Below are 6000 nucleotides of genomic sequence, written 5' to 3'. Positions count from 1 at the left end.
TGGTGATAAGGAGATAAGGTGTTGTCAGCAGAAAGGGAGGAAATCACCACCCTTCCCAATATGCATAGAAGCCCAGGCAATTTTGATGTGATATGTATAAAAAGCTTCTAGCGAGAGTATGAGAGTATCTAAAAGGAACTCTCCTATACCCCCCCATCTGAAGATTAAATGTTCCTTTAGAAAGTAAACACAGAAACACACACACACACACACACACACACATTTCCTCCCCGCCCGCCCCAAAAAGAATCAAGCGTGGCGACTTTTTGTAAATGTTTTCCACATTGCATGATGGATATTGAAACGTATACATTCCAACATTAAGCAATGATAAGAGACTTAAGAATAGATATAACTGTGGGAAGAGATATCTTCTTAAATTCTTTAGTCAATCAGGTGTGAAACGGTATAATATCTTAAAAGGACACATTTGGTAGCATGAAAGACAAGTGCAATGAAGCCTGAGCTTATAAATTCACTGCTTTCTCCAGCCTTTAAAGCTGTAAATAGACTGTCTCTCTTTTTTAACCTCTCAGTGACAATTCTGGAGTTGAGATGCAATTGAACTTTTTTCTTTATCATTACAAGCTGGGCATAAGGATGATGAAATGGAACACTTCACCTTGGCTAGAGGCAACTTTGTTGTTGTTGTATTCTATCTGGTTGGTGCCAAGTCTAATTGGTTGCATTTCTTTGCCTGATACAAGACAAAAAACAGCTGTTAGCAGATAGCATTCAACCTTTGAAGAAGCCTGATTTATTTCCAAGATAAAACTCCTTCTATATGTTAAACTTCATCAGTGCTGAAACAATGGCTTATCTCAGTAAAACATTGGGGGCTAAGGCTACAGCTCTAGACTAGAGATGGAGCATAATTTCATTTGGCCTGCATTCTAAACCAAACTGATCCATTCCGCTGTTTCTAGATCTATATGTGTGGATCTGAATGCATTAGCAATCACATTGTGCACATCTCCATTTTTTGCGGTCCGTTTTGGTTACAAAATGCATATCGAAATGCATGCATTATAGTGGAAATGCACTGAAAAGCATATGAAATGGCATTTTAGGAGGGGTGCATAGAAAAATCCATACAAGCTAATTGCATTTCTTTTTCCATGCATTTTTTAAGAAATTCAACTACAGAAAATGGGACAGAATGGGCTTATGATTAAATGCATATGAAACTGACATGGAATGGAAATAGGCTGATCTGCCCATTCCTGCTCTAAAATTCAGGCATATTGAACCTATATTAATCCATTTGAGACAAGCTGAGCAAATCCAAAGTTTCATTATTTCCTCTTTGGCTGATTCAAACAGTATTCTCCCCACCTATATAAGAATTTGTTCAGTGTTCCCACTGACATGGAGAATACACACAGAACATATCACATGTTCAGCTAGCTGTGCTTCCAGTCATGTGCAAAGCTGTTCAAAAATGGGAAAAGTCGTGAAGGTGACTCAGAAACTCCAACTAAGCCAGAATGCAGCTCCTAGACTGGTGACTGAGAGTGGTCGCCAGGATCATATAACACTGGTCCTTAAAGACCTACATTGGCTCCCAGTAGGTTTCTGAGCACAATTCTAGCTTTTGGTGTTGGCCTTTAAAGCCCTAAACAGTCTCGGCCCTGTATACCTGAAAGAGCGTCTCTACCCCCATCCTTCAGCCTGGATACTGAAATCCATCTCTAAGGGCCTTCTGGTGGTTCCCTCACTAGGGACCCCCCACCATGGAGTACCCTCCTATCATATGTCAAGGAGATGAGTAACTATACTGTACAACCTTTAGAAGATATCTGAAGGCAGCCTTCTCTAGGGAAGCCTTTTAAAGTGTAATGTATTATGTTTCTATATATGTTTTAAGTCACCCAGAGTAGCTAGAGCAACCCAGTCAGATGGGTGGGGTACAAATAAATTATTATTATTATTATTATTAGTCATCTGGTACACATTGCTCTGCAGAAGCGCTGAAAGGCAAAGCTTGCATCCAAGTTGATCATACACAACACCCATACTCAAGCCTTATTCATACAGTACTTGTATGTAAGGCCTGAGTAGGGAAGGACAAATCTGTCAATTTCAGTTTCTTTTTTTTATAATATTGCTATTAAGTTTTCAATACAATTATACAAATATCACCATATCAAACAATTTTAACAAATTTCATCTTTTAGATTTCCATCAGCTTCTCTGCCAATCATCCGTAGTTAAATTTTTGTTACGCATTCCCTAAATTTAATATTGCCTTTTGATATACCCTCCCTTTCATATTTTCTTTTTTACAATACTCCTCAAACTTTCACAGAGCTTCTTTAAATCCCACTAGCGTTGTTTGTTCGTCACATATACTTTTCAGATACTCCGTATTTTTTCCCCAGTCCTCGATGAACTTCTGGTCTCGTTGATATCTGATCTTCCCAGTTAATTTGTCAAGTTCTGCATAGTCCATCAGTTTCATTTTCCATTCTTCCAGGGTCGGTAGTTCCTCCTGTTTCCATTTTTGGGCCATTAAAATTCTTGCCACTGTAACTGCATATTGGAAAAGTTTACAATCCTTTCTATTTATTTCATTTCCTGTTATTCCTAAACGAAAGGCTTCTGGTTTCTTTACAAATGTATATTTCAGCATCTTCTTCATTTCATCATATATCATCTCCCAGAAACCCTTCACTTTCTTACATTCCCACCACATATGATAGAAAGTCCCTTCTTTTCCTTTACATTTCCAACACTTATTACATGTTTTAAACATTTTCGCTAGCTTAACCGGTGTAATATACCATCTATAAACCATTTTCATAACATTTTCCTTTAACGCAGTACATGCTGTAAATTTTATGTTTTCTTTTCATACTTTCACCCAATCTTCCAATTGTATATTATATCCAAAATCTCTGGCCCAATGTATCATAACCGACTTAATTTCCTCATCCATCGTATGCCATTCCAGTCAATTTCAGTTTCTCATTCATCCTGTCATGATAATTTTGAATGCGGGTGCACACCATCTTCAGTCTAGTTGACAAAGGCCTTTGACCTTATCAGCTGAAAAGAAACACCATGGTACACCTGTATCAGCAGAAGCAGAAGCCTTCATCTGCCCCAGCTGTTAAAAAAGGTCTCTCCTTTATCAGTCCTGACTTTGCATGCAGGAGATAGACTGCATGAAACTCACCAAGGTTTTAAGACCCATTGACTACCCACACCTGGTTTACTTGCTCAGTCAAAGACATTTCCATGGGTGTGGCCACTGCTGCAGGCTGACAGCTTCTAGGAGCACAGGTGAGAACTGAGTGCAGGGTGGGGATTAAAGGTGGATATACTACACCCCTGGGTGTGTTTGCCTGGCTGGAACATGTCCCTGATTTCTGATAATGCCTTTTACATGTCTAGTTGTGATGGGTGTATCAATGTGTGTGTAGAAACTAGTCTATAAAATTGTGACTCTGACCCCCGCCCCACCTCCCATTAACATGCAGCCCACATAAAGTTGTCCAGAAGACCCTCTGGATGAAAATGGTTCCCCACCCTGGTTCTCCATTCTTATGCACATTCTTATTATGTGAATAGATCTACTTCTATAGTCCTCCTCGGACCGTGCCACTTTAAATGGAAAGGAAGGATTATTCTTCTAAGTGATTTCAAGTGTTACATTTAATGCAGTTTAACCTGTTTTGAAAGGGCCTGTCACAGTTGTATGAATAGGAATGGTGAGTTTAATGTCACAGTGCCCCTAAAACTTCTTGAGCATCTTACCAGATGGATAACAAATAGTCATAGCAGACAATTCTATAAACTACAGATATTCTGACGTGGATAAAATGATTTCATTAGTCAGTGAATCATTAATTCTGTCATCTAGAAAAATCCAACACAGAATAATGAGGTACTTCCCAGAGCACTTGAAACAGGACGAGTTGGAGATGTTCTTCAGAAATGAAATAATTTCATTAGCTTAAACTAAGATAAAAGGATCCATTGCCTTGTGGCCATTCTCTTTGCGGTTAAATTAGCATCCTCCATCAGTTCATTTTAGCAAAGCGCTTTCTAAGGTCCTGAAAACTGGAAAATATCTCAAACCTTACCTTCATTATGGATGTACATTACATAATAGCATCTTTTGAAACCCATGTTTAGCACACAGACAGATGGGTGCAGTGAAGTGTGATATTAATCAAAAACAGCTTCAAAAGTAGGCAGGAGCATACGGGAATCCTGGGTTGACTACATACCTGAATATGAATTTCCAATCTGGTCTGAGAATTAAGAATCCCTTTGCTGTTGCCCAGGACATAATATGTAGGCTAACACTGCAAGTTGACTTTACTTTTCAATGGATTTTATGAACATGCAGTATCTAGGAACATAGGAAGCTACCTTATACAGTGGCTGCATTCAGACAGCACATTATTCTGTTTTCCTGATGCTTTCTTGCTGCATTTCATCTTTCATATGACAAAAAAGTCCCTTTTGAAAATCTAGTGGAATCTAGTCAATGTTTAGCCCTCATTTCCATGTTAATTTTTCCCCAAGGAAAAAAATCCCTTTGTAACCCAGTTAACTTAGATAATCGTTGAAGTTTCCCATTGTAATTTCATGTGATGATATTTGGTTCAGTGTCCCAACATTCAGTTCTTTTTTGCCATTTAAAATTTAGCATGATACGACAGTGTATCAATTAAATAGTCACAGTTCCCTAATACAGCAGGCACTGAAGTGTAAAAGGAACAATAGAAATTGGGACAGAAACATTAACATTATAATCAGGAACACTAAAGCCCTTACCTCCATGTCAGAAAGCAACTGAGTCAGACTACTGATCCATCTAGCTGACCAGCAGTAGCTCTCCAGGGAATCTTTCATAGCCCTACCTGGTGATGCCATGAATTGTACCTTGGACCTTCTGAATACAAAATGTATGTTCTAACACTAAGCTTTCTACTTTCACAGATTCATTTCAATATTTATTCTGCAGATCTGGTTCTATAAACTTAAATGAACATGCCCTTACTTCAGCCCATTTTACCTGTGTCTCATCTCCTTATTTCCCAGTCACAACACAATTTGAAATCTTTTGTATTAATGCAACATGTTATGTTGCTGTCATTATCAACAGTGCAAAAGATGTAGACTCTTTATGCTTGACTAAAATTGCAATGAGGGAAAAAAATGAAGCGCTTGAGAAAGAAGCATGAACTGCTATTTCACAAGGAAAACTGAAGATACAGTAGATCTTTATTCTTTGCCATGGAAAACAGCAGTAGTTCCAAATTCTGCACAAAGTTTATATGACAAGCTCAGACATCTTGTACAACTTAACTCCGAATATTAATATATACTACGATTCCATTGGCTATCAGTATTTAGTGTAAGTGATTCCTATGGCAACCTCTTATTTTCTTTATTTTCTTTTTTCTTACCTCATCTTGCAAAGCCAGCAGTTATACTGTAGCTTCTTGGTAAATCGGGCAAGACTCTGGCCACAGCCTCCACTGTCATGTTGCTTCTGAGGGATAGCCTAAAATGGAATGTGGTCCTTGGAGTGAAAAACATTTCCCATCCCTGATCCAAAGAATGGACAGCAAATAATTTGGGGGGAGGTTTACCAGCTCTAAAAAAATGTTCTTGTAATTCCCTGTTTCCTGATGACACTTTGCCATGACATAATGAAAGTATATTTGAAAATGCTAACGGGAACCTTGATGAAATAATTGCTTTGCACTGACATTTAACATTTCTTTCCTGGAACCTTACAGGCAGGAGAAACAAATTATATCATTTGAATTTTATTCCTTTAAAAAGTTTTTTTTATTAAAAAATGATATTCTCTGCTTAAATGTAGCATGCTCCCTAAAGTCAAATCATCCTCTACTTCAGGGATACTGTAGTGATCAAAACTCAATCAAAAGGGTGAACTTGCACAGTACTACGCTGCAAGTCAAATCATGTCTACTCAGGAGTAAGTCCCATTGAATCCCATTGGGCTTACTCCTAGGT

The sequence above is a fragment of the Podarcis gaigeae genome, assembly GCF_964106915.1.
Source record: "Podarcis gaigeae genome assembly, chromosome: 8".
Taxonomy (NCBI): domain Eukaryota; kingdom Metazoa; phylum Chordata; class Lepidosauria; order Squamata; family Lacertidae; genus Podarcis; species Podarcis gaigeae.
Note: the sequence above shows the minus strand (reverse complement) of the source record.